The following is a 16,074-nucleotide window of genomic DNA, read 5'->3' as shown; positions in this document are numbered from 1 at the left end:
AATATTATTGGGCCACCAATAATAATCCAATGCATCTCTTAATTGTAGTCGCAATCCAATTTCGTCGTCTGTGATTAACCAATCCTTGTTCACCAGTTTCGTTGCACCAGATTAATCGAATGCTTGTTTAAACATCCATGTCTTCAACCTTTTTCGAAATACCATCAGCGAAGGGGCTGATCTCACCTCTATGGGGAGGGCATTCCAAAGCCGAGGGGCCACCACAGAAAAGGCTCTGTCTCTCGTTCCCGCCAGCCGCACCTGTGAAGCAGGCGGGATAGAGAGCAGGGCCTCCCCAGAAGATCTTAGGGTCCTGGTGGGCTGATAGGCCGAGATACGTTCGGATAGATAAATTGGGCCAGAACCGTTTAGGGCTTTAATGCACTTTACTAGAGATTTAAGATAGTCTGCACACTGCACCAATCTTCAAAACTATTCATTTCACCTGCCATGCCCAGCATTTTTAAAATTTTTAATCATTACATTTGGCCCGGCCTTAGTTTTAAATGTGTCGTGGTGTTATTGTCTAATGTTTATTGCTATTGTTTTAATGTTTACTGCTTTGTTTTATGAGTTTATTTATTGTTGTATTTGTTATGCTGTTGTTTTATTGATGTGTTGGGCCTCGGCCTTTTGTAAGCCACACCAAGTCCTTCGGGAGATGTTAGCGGGGTATAAATAAAGGTTTATTATTACTATTATTATTATTATTATTATTATTGTTGTTGTTGTCATTGTGTAGATGTGAGGTTTTTTATTTTTTTTAATTACTCAGATTGACCCCTCACAAACTAATACCCATGCCAACATAAAGGCAGATCAGATAGCACACCAACTCTTGAAGAATGGGAAACCCAACCTTGCCACCAAAGTCGGAAAGAAACCAATAGCCAGACAACAAGAGATTGAGAACAACAACCTTCATGAACCCTTTACATCTACTGAATTGGACATGGCTCTCAATAAATGTAAGAATGGCAAAGCAGCTGGCTTGGATGATCTACAGATGGAACAAAGCAAGAACTTTGGCCCAAAAGCAAAGTGCTGGCTACTGGAGCTGATGAACAACTGCACTGCATCCTGTCAGATCCCCAAAATCTGGAGGAAAGCAAGAGTCATTGCCATCTTGAAGCCAGGCAAAGACCGTAATGATCCAAAAAGCTACAGACCAATCTCCCTGGTGTGCCACTTCTACAAAGTTCTGGAGAGACTTACTCTGCATAGAATTATGGAAAAAAATAGACCCATGTCTGATTCCACAGCAAGCTGGCTTCAGGAAAGGCAAAAGCTGCACATCGCAAGTGCTGAACCTGACTCAGTACATAGAAGATGGCTTTGAAAAGCAGCAGATCACAGGAGCTGTCTTCATAGACCTGTCAGCGGCTTATGATACTGTGAACCACCACCTCCTCCTGAAAAAAATGTATAATATCACAAAGGACTACCATCTCACCCGCCTCATAGGAAGGAGCTTTTTTGTTGAGTTCCAGGGCCAGAGAAGCAGATGGCGGAAACAGAAGAACGGCCTGCCTCAGGGGAGCGTGCTCGCTCCATCCATGTTCAACATCTACACAAATGACCAGCCACTGCCAGAAGGGACAAAGAGTTTCATCTATGCTGATGATCGTGCCATTACCGCTCAAGCAGGGAGCTTTGAGATGGTTGAACAGAAGCTCTCCAAAGCTCTAGGTGCTATAACTGCCTATTACAGGGAAAACCAACTGATCCCTAATCCATCTAAAACACAGACATGTGCCTTTCACCTTAAGAACAGACAAGCATCCCGAGCTCTGAGGATTACCTGGGAAGGAATCCCACTGGAGCATTGCAACACACCCAAATACCTGGGAGTCACTCTGGACCATTCTCTGACCTACAAGAAGCACTGCCTGAACATCAAACAAAAAGTGGGTGCTAGAAACAATATCATACGAAAGCTGGCTGGCACAACCTGGGGATCACAACCAGATACAGTGAAGACATCTGCCCTTGCGCTGTGCTACTCTGCTGCTGAGTATGCATGCCCAGTGTGGAACACCTCTCACCACACTAAAACAGTGGATGTGGCTCTTAATGAGACATGCCGCATTATCACAGGGTGTCTGCGCCCTACACCACTGGAGAAATTACACTGCTTAGCCGGTATTGCACCACCTGACATCCGCCAGGAAGTTGCAGCCAATAGTGAAAGGACCAAGGCAGAGACATCTCCAGCTCATCCCTTGTTTGGGTATCATCCAGCACGTCAATGACTTAAATCAAGAAATAGTTTTCTTAGATCTACAGAGACATTCGCTGGAACACCTCAGCAAGCGAGAGTTCGAAAGTGGCAGGCTCAAACACAGCACCTTAATCCGTGGGTGAGACCAGATGAGAGACTCCCCCCTGGGCACACAGAAGACTGGGCGACTTGGAAGGCGCTGAACAGACTGCGCTCTGGCACCACGAGATGCAGAGCCAATCTTAAGAAATGGGGCTACAAAGTTGAATCCACGACATGCGAGTGTGGAGGGGAGCGGGCCACTGACCACCTGCTGCAATGCAACCTGAGCCCTGCCACATGCATGATGGAGGACCTTCTTGCGGCAACACCAGAGGCACTCCAAGTGGCCAGATACTGGTCAAAGGACATTTAATCAGCTACCAAGTTTGCAAAATTTGTGGGGTTTTTTAATCTGTTTGTTTGTTTTGTTCTGTTAGAAATGTAATACAATGATCTGGTTGCGGATGACACAATAAATAAATAAATAAATAAATAAATAAATAAATACTCAGATGTATTTTAATCACTAAAATTAAAAAGAAAGAGACCAAGGGCCAGAAGGGTAGCAGCCTGTATTTTGAGAGCCTGCAAGCTTAGATTTGCTTGCAATCCCATTGGTATCTTACCCATGAGTGAGATCCCTATGGAAACAGCTGGATATTTTGGTTTGATCTGGATCATCTGTATTCAGTTTATCCACAACCAGAGCTTGTGCATCCAATGCTGTTTGTGCATGAAGGTTTTTTTTGCAAATGCATATGTGATGTACATATGCATGTGACGCAGAAGAGGTGTGCATTTGTTTGCACATTCATGCATGTGTGCAGAGGCTCACAGTTCCCATCCCCCCTATGGATTGCATATAGAGGTTGCTGGAAACACATTGCCTGCCCAGATACCAAATTCCCAAATATCTAGTGTTATGAAGAGTGATAGGCAGTTGTCCCTCCACCTTTGTGGGCTTCACTTAATTGTCGATTTGATTAATACGAGCGCTTTAGGAATCTCTAGATCCTCCAGTTGTGATGTCTTAGCTCTGCCTTCTATCCTCTGCTTTAGTTCCCCCTGTTTATAGGCCTTCCCAATAGTGTAGATAACTTGCTTTGCATTGGTTTTTGGGTGGAGCGTGGAGCTTATAAACACCCCTCAGAGGCCAGTGTTAGTCTATTCCATTTCCTGTATAGAGCTCCTTTGCTGGACATCTCTTTTCTTTTCTACATCAGAGCTGCAGTGAATTAGAGGCTTGGATATTCTCTGGAATCCTGGGTCTCACAATCCAAAACAGGCATTCTTAGCACTTCTGCTGCAGCATTTAGCAGTATTTTTATACCAGCAGTCCAAAGGACAACTGAAGCTTTGGCCACCCTAAGCTTCACAGGAAAGAAGATTAAGACAGTTTATAACAACTGCTTTGTACCAGAGGCAAGAGAGACCATTCAAAGGCCCCAGAAGAATGACTGCAACCAGCAAGATCTCCTTTTATAATGTATTGTTTCAAGTTACCTTATGATAGTCCCTGGTGGAGTTAACCCTTTATTCATCTTGTTTCAGTAAACTCATTTGGTTATCTTTTTACCTTGCCTCAAAGTGCCTCTGTCTGCTAAAGGGTCTTAATCTTAACAGAAGGTATACAGATAGCCCCTGAGTAAAGCCAGATAATATAGTTTTCCCAAAGTCTCAGTCATGCCATCACAGGATGTCTATGCCCTACAACGCTGGAGAAATTATACTGCTTAACTGGTATTGCACCACCTGACATCTGCTGAGAAGTAGCAGCCTGTAATGAAAGGACCAAGGCAGTGACATCTCTGGCCCATCCTCTGTTTGGATATCAGTCAGCACGCCAACACCTTAAATCAAGAAAGAGCTTTCTAAGATCTACAGAGATACTCACAGGAATACCTCAGCAAGCTGGAGTCCATAGGTGGCAGGTTTAAGCCCGGAATCTCAATCCATGGCTGATAATGAATGAGAGACTCCCCCCTGGGCACACAGAAGACTGGGCGACTTGGAAGGCACTGAACAGACTGCGCTCTGGCACCACGAGATGCAGAGCCAACCTTAAGAAATGAGGCCTCAAAGTGGAGTCCATGACATGCGAGTGCAGAGGAGAGCAAACCACAGACCACCTGCTACAATACAGTGTGAGCCCTGCCACATGCACAATAGAGGACCTTTTTACAGTGACACCAGGGGCACTCCAAGTGACTCCAGCTTCTGGTCAAAGGACATTTAGTATAATGCCAAGTTTGTAAACTTCGTTTGTCCCCCCCCCCCCCCCCCCCCGAGAAAGTTTTTCTCTCAGGGCAGTTCCTGTGCTGAGCATCTCTGGCATTGAAAGTGTTGGCCTGGTGTGGGATTCCTGTGAGAGTATCGCCTTTCTGCTAGTGTACCGTGCGCCTAGCGCACCAGCAGACAGCCTATCTCAGCTGCTTGAGACTGTGTCGGAGTGGTCCTTGAGGTTCCCCAGACTTATCGTCTTGGGGGATTTCAATGTCCACGCTGATGCAGACTCTTGTTCATTAGCGGCTGTGGACCTAGTGTCTACCATGGAGACACTGGGACTGTCGCTTTGTAGTACTGGGCCCACACATCAGGCGGGACACACGCTAGATTTGATTTTCAGCGCAGGAATTCAAGTGACCCAAGCCTTCACAATAGAGGTTCCATGGTCAGATCACTGCGCCCTGAGAGTCCGGTTGGAGCATGCCTACCCACTCTGCAAGGGCGCCGAGCCCAAGGAGACTTATGGAACCCAGTAGGTTCCGGAATGCTCTGAGGGATCTGGAGCCTGCCAGAGACTTGATCGATGTGCAGGTGGACACATGGAACATCAGGCTATCCAATGCACTCGACAAGATTGCCCCTAGACGCCCTCTCAGACCCTGCCGAAATCGGTCCCCTTGGTTCACCGAGGAACTTCGACTGATGAAGCGGGAAAAGAGACGGCTGGAGGGCGTGTGGCGAGAACTCCGTGACGGAGCATCGAGATCAGCTTATGAGGCATTTAGGGAGTCCTATGAGCATGCTATCACCGAGGCAAAGCGGGTATATTATGCTTCTTTGATAGCGTCTGCTAGCTCACACCCGGCAAAATTGTTCAAAATAATTCGATCTCTAATGATGGTTCCTACCGTCCCAAAAAGCGGTGTTCAGGCCCCTTCAGCTGAGGTTTTTCAGAGCTATTTTGCAGATAAGATCTCGCTACTTCGTCGGGACCTCCCTGCCACAATTGATACAGTGAGAGAACTTGAGACTCCGTGGCCACTTGCTGGGCCCATCCTCGACCGGTTCATCCCGCTGGACACAGGGGCTGTCGATAGGCTCATAGCTGCAGCTAGACCGACCACTTGCTCCCTCGATCCGTGTCCCTCTTGGTTGGTGAAATCCTGCTTGGAGGGATTATGTGATCCTCTGTTGAAGATTATAAACAGCTCCCTTGAGCAAGGAGTTTTTCCAGAGGGTTTAAAAGAGGCGGTGGTCTCTCCCCTGCTGAAGAAACCAAACTTAGATCCCTCGGTTCCCTCCAGTTACCACCCAGTTTCGAATCTCTCATTCCTGGGCAAGGTGATTGAGAGGGCAGCAGCGGAGCAGTTGCAGCAATTCCTTGATGACACAGCTGGACTAGATCCCTTCCAGTCCGGCTTCCGTGCAGGGCACGGGACAGAGACTGTGCTGGTCTCCATCACGGATCACCTTTGATGCCAGCTTGACCGGGGCGGGTCAGCGCTGCTTGTGTTATTGGATCTCACAGCAGCATTTGACACAGTCGACCACAATCTTTTGACCCACCGCCTTGCTGTTGCTGGAGTCAGGAGGACAGCTTTAAACTGGCTGTCCTCCTTTCTTCACAACGGTGGACACCGAGTGGAGAGGGGAGGCCTGGTCTCTGAGAGGTTCCCTCTATCTTGTCGGTTCCTCAGGGGGCCATTCTCTCCCCTCTGTTGTTTAACATCTATATGCGACCACTTGCTCAGCTGGTTCGAGGTTTTGGGCTTGAGTGTTATCAGTATGCCGATGACACTCAGCTGGTGCTGAAGATGGAAGGCCGACCAGACTCTGTACCCGATTGTTCCATCAGTGCCTCGAGGCCGTTACTGGATGGCTGCATGCCAGCAGGTTGAGGGTGAATCCAGCAAAGATGGAGATCCTATGGCTGGGTCGACCGGGCAGTGGGGACATCCAGCAGCCTACCCTGGATGGTGAGGCGCTACGCCCGTCATCATTGGTAAAGAGTCTTTTGGCCCCTCTGCTGACGATGGAGGCCCAGGTCTCCGCCATTAGCAGAACCGCCTTTTTTCATCTGCGGCAGGCTAGACGGCTGGCCCCCTACCTGTCCAGGGACGACCTAGCTACAGTGATCCAGGCTACGGTCATCTCAAGACTGGACTACTGTAACGCCCTCTACATTGGCCTTCCTCTGTCGATGATCCGGAAGCTCAAGTTGGTACAAAATGCAGCTGCTCGGCTTCTTGCAGGAATTCCGATGAGATGCTATATAACACCAATCTTACTACAGCTGCATTGGTTACCAATTGAGCACCGGATCACTTTCAAAGTGATGGTACTCACCTTTAAGGCCTTGCATGGTCTGCGGCCGATGTACCTGGGGGACCGCCTCACCCCCTACCAACCCCAGAGATCCCTCCGTTCTGAGGACCAAGATCTATTGGAAATTCCCAGTGTCAAGACCTTGCGTCTAACAGCAACCAGACGCAGAGCCTTCACAGCAGTGGCACCATCACTCTGGAATACTCTGCCACCTGAAGTCCGTGCCTTGCGGGACTTACCAGCTTTCTGCAGGGCATGTAAGGCATACCTGTTTCGACAGGCTTTTAATGTTTGATATTGCTGTTTTTAAATTGTTTTAAATTTTGTTAGATTTTAGCCATTCTTGTAAGCCGCTCCGAGCCCCAGGGGAGTGGCGGCATATAAGTTTAAATAATAAATAAATAAATAAATAAATAAATAAAATGATAAATAAATAAATATCTCTCCCAATAAAGAGTCCCTATAAAGACTCAAAGCAGCTTAACATAAAAGCATCAGCATACAATTTAAAATATGAAAACTTATCAGGGAGATAGGGCAGGTCATAAATAAAGTATTGTTATTATTAAAACAAAATTAAATATAAACAGTATTTTTAAAAAAAAATTATTGCTAAAAACCATTAAAACATATTCAAAGTTTCACTGGCGTTCCCAGAGATTCCTAGGAAAGTGCTGTCTTCATAATATAGGCTATATTTCCCCCATTGCAATACATCTCTGATATAAACATCTCTAAAACTGGGGTGCGTCTTAGAAGTGGAGGTGTATCTTATATATATTTTAGTGGTGGTGGTCGCACCGAAATTAGGGTGTGTCTTCCAATTGGCGGTGTTTTCCAGTTGAAGAAATACAGTCGTTTCCCCACTTTTGCCCCAGTGAATGTGGATGGCTGTTTGGGGCACAACATGTCCTGAAGGCCCAGATTGAGATTCCATCTCCTCCAATCCTTGCTCGGTCTAGGAGACTCATGGAACTTGCTAGGTTCTTGACTGCCCTTAAGGGCCTGGGAACTGTGTGCGTCGCTCTCAATGAGCAAGTCAACAACTGGAATGTCAGTTTGTTGGCTGCCTTGGATGAGATTGCCCCCAGACGCCTCCTTCGCCCTCGCCAGAATCGCTCCCCTTGGTACACTAATGAGCTACAGACGATGAAGCAAGCATGAAAGCGGCCGGAACACTGGTAGCGACGGAAACCCGACGAGGTGTCGGTGTCCACTTTCAAGGCTTTTCGCAGGTCCTACGAATCAGCCATCAAGGACGCTAAAAAATCTTACAATTCCTCCTTAATAGCCTCTGCTAGATCGCGCCCAGCACAATTATTCAAAATTGTTCGTGCTTTGATCAGTCCGGCTCCCTTAGTCCAGAACCCAGCAACCACGTCTCTTACAGCTGTGGCATTCCAGAAGTTTTTCACTGATAAAATCACCATGCTTCCGCAGGAACTGCCCCCTATAGTCGATACCTTGAGTGAGCTTGAGACTTTGTGGCCGCTTAGTGTGCCTATCTTTGACCGATTTACTCCGCTTGACAGGGAAGATGTCGCCAGAATCTTGGCTGCTGCAAAACCAACCACCTGTTCCCTTGATCCATGCCCCTCTTGGCTGGTTAAGAGCTGCCTGGAAGGTCTACTCGATCCTTTGAGTAATATAATCAATGGCTCTCTTGAACAGGGGGTCTTCCCGGACAACCTAAAAGAGGCAAGGGTTCGTCCCTTGCTAAAGAAGCCTAGCTTGGATCCCATGACCCTTGCCAATTATTGTCCTGCCTCTAACCTTCCATTCTTAGGCAAGATGATAGAGCGGGCCGTACTGGGACAATTTTTGGATGACACAGCCGGCCTGGACCCTTTCCAGTCAGGTTTCTGCCCTGGCCATGGGACGGAGATAGTCCTGGTTGCCATTATAGATTAACTTCGTTGCCGGTCTGATAATGGCAGATCAGCACTACTTGTACTTCTCGACCTTACCGCAGCGTTTGACACCGTTGACTACGATCTAATGATTCACCGTCTTGCCATGTCCAGAGTTCGCGGCCAGGCCCTCAATTGCTTCGACTAATTTCTCCGAAACCGGAGCCAATGCGTGGAGTATATGGATCAAGTCTCTGAAAGATCTCCCCTCCTATGTGGGGTACCCCAAGGTGCAATTCTCTCCCCTCTTCTCTTCAACATCTATGTTAGACCCCTTGCTAGTTTGGTTCGGAGTTTCGGCCTAGACTGCTATCAATATGCGGATGACAAGAGTATTGAAGGAACTAGCAGAAGTCATTTCGGAACCATTGGCAACCATCTCTGAGAGTTCTTGGAGAACGGGAGAGGTTCCAGCAGATTGGATGAGGGCCAATATGGTCCCAATCTTCAAGAAGGGAAAAAAGGATGACCCAAACAACTACCGTCCAGTCAGCCTCACGTCGATACCAGGCAAGATTCTGGAAAATATTGTTAAGGAAGTGGTCTGCAAACACTTAGAAACAAATGCGGTCATCGCTAATAGTCAACATGGATTTATCAAAAACAAGTCATGCCAGACTAATCTGATCTCTTTCTTCGATAGAGCTACAAGCTGGGTAGATGCGGGGAATGCCGTAGATGTAGCGTACCTGGATTTCAGTAAGGCCTTCGACAAGGTCCCCCATGACCTTCTGGCAAACAAACTAGTCCAGTGTGGGCTAGGCAAAACTACGGTGAGGTGGATCTGTAATTGGTTAAATGGACGAACCCAGAGGGTGCTCAGTAATGCTGCTTCTTCATCTTGGAAAGAAGTGACGAGCAGAGTGCCGCAAGGTTCCGTCCTGGGCCCGGTCCTGTTCAACATCTTTATTAATGACTTAGATGAAGGGTTAGAAGGCATGATCATCAAGTTTGCAGACGACACCAAATTGGGAGGGATAGCCAACACTCCAGAGGACAGGAGCAGGATTCAAAACGATCTTGACAGATCAGAGAGATGGGCCAAAACTAACAAAATGAAGTTCACCAGTGACAAATGCAAGATACTCCACTTTGGCAGAAAAAACGAAATGCAAAGATATAGAATGGGGGGTGCCTGGCTCGAGAGCAGTACGTGTGAAAAAGATCTTGGAGTCCTCGTGGACAACAAGTTAAACATGAGCCAACAATGTGATGTGGCAGCAAAAAAAGCCAATGGGATTTTGGCCTGCATTAATAGGAGCATAGTGTCTAGATCTAGGGAAGTAATGCTACCCCTCTATTCTGCTCTGGTTAGACCACACCTGGAATATTGTGTCCAATTCTGGGCACCACAATTCAAGAGAGATATTGACAAGCTGGAATGTGTCCAGAGGAGGGCGACTAAAATGATCAAGGGTCTGGAGAACAAGCCCTATGAGGAGCGGCTTAAGGAGCTGGGCATGTTTAGCCTGAAGAAAAGAAGGCTGAGAGGAGATATGATAGCCATGTATAAATACATGAGAGGAAGCCACAGGGAGGAGGGAGCAAGCTTGTTTTCTGCTTCCTTGGAGACTAGGACGCGGAACAATGGCTTCAAACTACAAGAGAGGAGATTCCATCTGAACATGAGGAAGAACTTCCTGACTGTGAGAGCCGTTCAGCAGTGGAACTCTCTGCCCCGGAGTGTGGTGGAGGCTCCTTCTTTGGAAGCTTTTAAACAGGGGCTGGATGGCCATCTGTCAGGGGTGATTTGAATGCAATATTCCTGCTTCTTGGCAGGGGGTTGGACTGGATGGCCCATGAGGTCTCTTCCAACTCTTTGATTCTATGATTCTATGACACCCAACTCCTTCTGCATTTGGAGCCTGGAGCAACGTCAATACCAGACAATTTCACCTTATGTCTGGAGGCTCTGTCGAACTGGCTACGTGCTAGTAGACTGAAGGTGAACCCGACGAAGACTGAGATTCTCTGGCATGGCCGCTCGATTGGTCTGACCCATTTGCTACCCACCTTCGATGGTGCTGCCCTATCTCCTTCACCTACCGTTAAGAGCTTGGGTGTCGTTTTGGATTCATAGCTGACAATGGAAGCTCAGGTCGCTGCTGCCAGCAAACAGGCCTTTTTCCATCTACGACAAGCGAAGCAATTGGCACCCTACCTATCTGATGAGGCTCTGGCAACAGTCATCCATGCCACGGTAACATCTAGGCTGGACTATTGCAACGCCCTGTATGTTGGCCTTCTGATGTCCACGACCCGAAAGCTCCGTATTGTTCAGAATGCAGCAGCCAGGCTACTCACAAGAACACCCATGAAATGCCATATAACACCAGTGTTGCGGCATTTGCATTGGCTTCCAACTGATTACCGTAGTCTATATAAGATGCTAGTTCTGACCTTTAAAATTCTTTACGGCCAGGGTCCATCGTATCTTAGGGACCGTCTCTCATTCTCCCATCATCAGAGGTCGCAATGACCATCCCAACATGACTTACTTTATATACCGGGTCCTAGAGAAGTGCACTTGGAAAGGACCAGACGCAGGGCTTTCTCTATTTCTGCCCCTGCCTTGTGGAATTCCTTGCCACCCCATATGAGAGCCATTCGTGAGTTAGGGCCTTTTACCCTAGCACTTAAGACCTGGCTTTTTACTAGAGCTTTTTATCTTTGTTAATTTTATCAATATCTGTATGTATGTATTTTTATCTTTTACAATTTTAGCTTGTAAATCACCTAGAGCATCTTGGATGGAGGGCGATTAATAAGTAATTAAATGATGATGATTATGATGATGATTATTTGAGTGAGTAGATTTGGGGTCACTTGTTAAATCTTGTGGGTCCAAAATGCCATGAGCCCACTGCTATGGACATAAAGAATGAATGGGTTGCTTTCCTATAGTGTTTCTTCAAGTGGTCATCTGTGAAATTCACACATCTGAGTCTTCTCGCACATATGTGCACATTTCACAGGGACCATGAAGAAGCTAGTAGCAATATGAATGGAAGCCTGCCTTCAGTGGAAGCAGTTACAAGTGTGCAAGCTAGACGTATGCTTCCATAACTGGCTGGTGTTCCTGAATTCATGCTCACAATTATGGCCCTATCACCACCATGATCGCAACCTCTCTTTCGAACTCATCTTAAGAATCCGTAGCTGCATTGAGCGATGGAGAGCTGTTCCATTTAAACTACATCCATGTTACAGGAAAGATGCCAGCTTAGATTACAACTAGCCTAATCTCCCAGCCTTTTGCTCGCCAGGGATGTATGGAGTATGTTGCCTCACCCCAACTTTGCAGCTCTCCGATAGCAGAGGAATTAATTGTTATTCATTGTCTGTCTTCCCATTCTTTCCCTTTTGCTATTCACTCTGTTGTTTTTGGAGGATAGCCATCTTTGCACTGCTTCATCCATCAGTTTTCTGACCTGACCAAAGATCTGAGCTATTTATATTCAGATGCAAAGCCCCCTTTCAACATGATGACATTTGGAAGGAAGAGAGGAATTAAATAACAGAGAACTGACCTTAAGCCATTAGTAACCCTCTCTGTGTGTGCGTGCATATGCATGTGTGTGAAAGAGACGTGTCTACCGACTTTAAAAAGAAAAGCCAACGTGCGAAATCATCCTATTGAGTGGTGGTCTCCCTCCCCGAGTGGGATTGTGTCACATTTGCCTTCTGGCAGTTGGAATAAACAGGAATCTAATTCAATTAGCTGCAGCAGACCTAGAATTAGCCAGCCTGCTCTAAGAGGCCAGCCACAGAAATGCCTGGAAAGGAGGCCACGAATAGAGAGAAGCTCCTAACTGTGGAATGAATGCGATTTGACACCACTTTTAAGGCCACGGCTCAATGCAATGGAATCCTCGGATTTGTAGTTTTGCAGGGTCTTCCGCTTTCTCTGCCATGTAGCACCAGTGCCTTACCCAATGGCAGGAAATAAACCGGGACATTTTAAAAGCAGCTAAAAAGTGGGATGGCAGAAAGTTAGAACAGCCAGAAGGAAGGAATGCACCTTCTGTAAACCTGAGGTGGGAATCACATTCCTTTTTTGCACCCGGGCCCAGCTTGGATTCTCCAGAGTGGCACGGAAAAATGGGATTTCTTCTCTTCATTTGTGTTCAGCTTCCTTCAGTTGTTCCAAGTGGAATTCACTGAAGTAAAGGGGAGAGAGAGGAAGGGCAAGTTCGTGTTCCTGGGGAAATGTATTAATTATAAATCCCTTGCCATGTACCGATTAATGCCAAATTACAGTCAAGTGTAACTAGTTACTTCTAAATTCAGAAAAGGGCAGGAAAGACATACAGAGTCTTTTTTTTTTCCATGTCAGGAGTGACTTGAGAAACTCCAAGTTGCTTCTGGTGTGAGAGAATTGGCCGTCTGCAAGGACGTTGCCCAGGGGACGTCAGGATGTTTTTGACGGCTTACCATCCTTGTGGGAGGCTTCCCTCATGTCCCCGCATGGAGAGCCGGAGCTGACAGAGGGAGCTCATCCGTGCTCTCCCCAGATTTGAACCTGTGACCTGTCAGTCTTCAGTTCTGCCGGCACAAGGGTTTAACCCACTGTGCCAACGGGGGGTTCTTATACAGAGTCTAAACTGGTGGTTCCAAGATCTTGAGTTGGAGAAGACAACTGCATGATTTCTGGAACTAGGCTTCCTTTCCACCTCTGACAGATGAGCATCCTGCCGCCTGGGCTAGGTTTGAAGCTACAGAATCAACAGAGCAGAGCAGCAGGTGTGCAAAATATTTATTTGTATTTCTTTCCCTTCCCCCCTCACATTGCAGATTTGGGTAGTGCATTTACTTTCAGGAAGTTCTGCCTCCCTGCCCTCCCAGTTTCCTCCACTCAGTGTTCAAGCCTGCACCATTTGTCAGTAGTCCTATGCCTCATCTCTCCTTCTAAAAGCATGATTTTCTTTTCCCCAACAGCCTGCTATGGCAAGACCTGCAGGCGACTGTCAGGCCATGTCACCAGAGAGCCGCCGCTGAACCGCATCCTCCTTGGTCTCACGGCACATGATGCATTGAAACACACACACTTCCATGCTCCTTTTCCTTTGTAATGGGGTAGAAGCACACACGTTTGTCTGAAACCATGACACCAAAGAACAGAGTTCAGTAACGTACCTTCCTGGGATTACAACTCTCAGAGTCCTGCAGGCAGCATGGCCAGGTAAGGCCGGTGACAGGTTTCTGGGAACTGTAGTCCCGGAAAGGAACTGTGAATCAGTGGCAGGCAATTTGCACCAAGTACGTTTCCAGATCCTCCCAAAATATCCAAGCATGGCAACTTCTGCCCATGTTTTATCCTGGCTAGCAAATTCTGGGACTTATTCTGAAGGAAAGCAAACGTGCCAACTCTGCCCAGGAACCCTCCCAAGCCTTAGTGAGGAGGGCATGTGTCCACAGTGACTCTCAATGTTTGAACCCAATCATCTTGATTGGCTATGGCCTAAGGTTAGGGCCAAGCCTTCCATTAGACAAATGAGCAATAGTCATGATAGTCTTTCTGCTTTTCTCCCCACTTCCAACCCACGTTCTCTTCCCCCACTGGCAGTATTGACATGGCTCTCCAGGGTTTAAGGTAGAATCACCTTCTCCTTCCCATTCACACTGTAGAATGATGGCACCATGCCTCCACTTCAACAGCCCTGTTTCCATTTGGGGGTCTGTAGTTGGTCAGAGGATAAATGCTCCTCCATAAACTTGGGTTTTAACTCCCACTGAATGGCCCTGAGTAGGTCACACACTCTCAGCCCAGAAAACCCCTATGCAAGTTCATCTTAGGATCACCGTAAGCTAGATAGTCCTTGAGGGCACAGGGCTACAGCAAAACTGACAGTTCCAGGATTCTATACAATGGAACTATGACAGTTTAAATGGACTAACAATGCTACCCTTCTGCAGGGTGAATGGGACCCTGGAGGTACTGACGACCGGATCCCAGTCTTTTGCCATTTAAAGCAACTTCTCTGCCATAGTGTAATGGAGAAAGACATGCCAATCCTGCACATGGAATGCCTCCTACTTTGCCTTGGGGCTCCTGTCTTGTAGCAGAAGCAACACTTGGACTGGCACGGTTTTGCTGTCATCTGTCCTTGATTGGCCCCATACCCTAGTGAGACAATCCTTCTCATGGAAAGATCTGGAGTTCATCTAGGCAAAGGATGTGTTCCAGTGGTTCTCTTTGGCATACAAAGTCCCAAAAACAATCTCCCTCTCTCTTCCTTTTGTAATAAATCCCTCCGCTACACTACTCCTGAACTCCAAAGTGCATGTATGATTATAGAGCTTCAGAACCTGTCGTGTTTCAACCAGCTTGGCTGGCCAAAGAGTTTTCCACCCTTCCCCACCCTCGACCCTCAACAAAACATGGAGGACCATGTTCACCCCATGCAAACTCTCCCACCCACCTGAGATTCCAGAAGCTGGCCATCCCTGACTTCGACCAAACTCCTGCTCTAGAAACCATTTCCGAATGCCCAGCATTTAGTCCCACACAGGATTGATTGTTCAGTCGCTATTCCATCAAGACCAAAGAAAGAGCTTCTGCTACACACCTTGGTGAGATCTATAAAAGGAAGGATAGGAAAGGTGGCGGAAGGGAGGCATGGGGTGTAACCCTCTCAGCTCCATTTGATGTTGCAGAGATCCTGAGATGCAAGGTTCATCTGGGATTCTGCGTTAAGGCTAGAGCATCTGGAACACATCAACGGATACCGGAAAGTGCTTTGGGACCGAATGGCACCGTTGGTCCAGACAGCATGGTATTGGACTCTACAGTGACTGGCAGTGACTCTCCAATGGTTGCAGATGGGACTCTTTTGCAGCCCCAGGTGCTGTGGTTCAAACCCAGGATCTTGTGCGTGCAAAGCTGGCACCCTGCGACTGAGCCATGGAACAACACATGGTCCCATCCTTATAGACTAGGAACCCAAAGCAGTTCCCAGGGAGAAGAACTTCCCACTTGAAAAGTATGACTTTTCCCATCCTACCCACTATAGACTACGACCTCTTTTGAAACACATGGAAGGGAAGGTTAGCTGCCACTAGAAGCCCACAGACACCAAACAGAAGCTGAGAAGCAAGGGCCTGATAAGAACCGCAAGGGGAATGGCAACAATGGGCCACTCAAGAGAACAAGGAATGATCCGAAGGCTTCTGCCAAATCTGTCCAACTTTAGGATTCTATGAAATTTCAATCTGCAGGCTGCTAAGCAGTTCTGGGTGGGGCAGAGGTTAGGTGAGATGCCATTTGTGGATCTGAAGTCCACAAAAGCTAAAGGAGAATGTCACGCTATTGGCCCGCTCCCCAGAACAGAAGTCCTCATGCCAAAGTGG

This window comes from Anolis sagrei, chromosome X, assembly GCF_037176765.1.
Source record: "Anolis sagrei isolate rAnoSag1 chromosome X, rAnoSag1.mat, whole genome shotgun sequence".
In the NCBI taxonomy this organism is placed as follows: Eukaryota; Metazoa; Chordata; class Lepidosauria; order Squamata; family Dactyloidae; genus Anolis; species Anolis sagrei.
Note: the sequence above shows the minus strand (reverse complement) of the source record.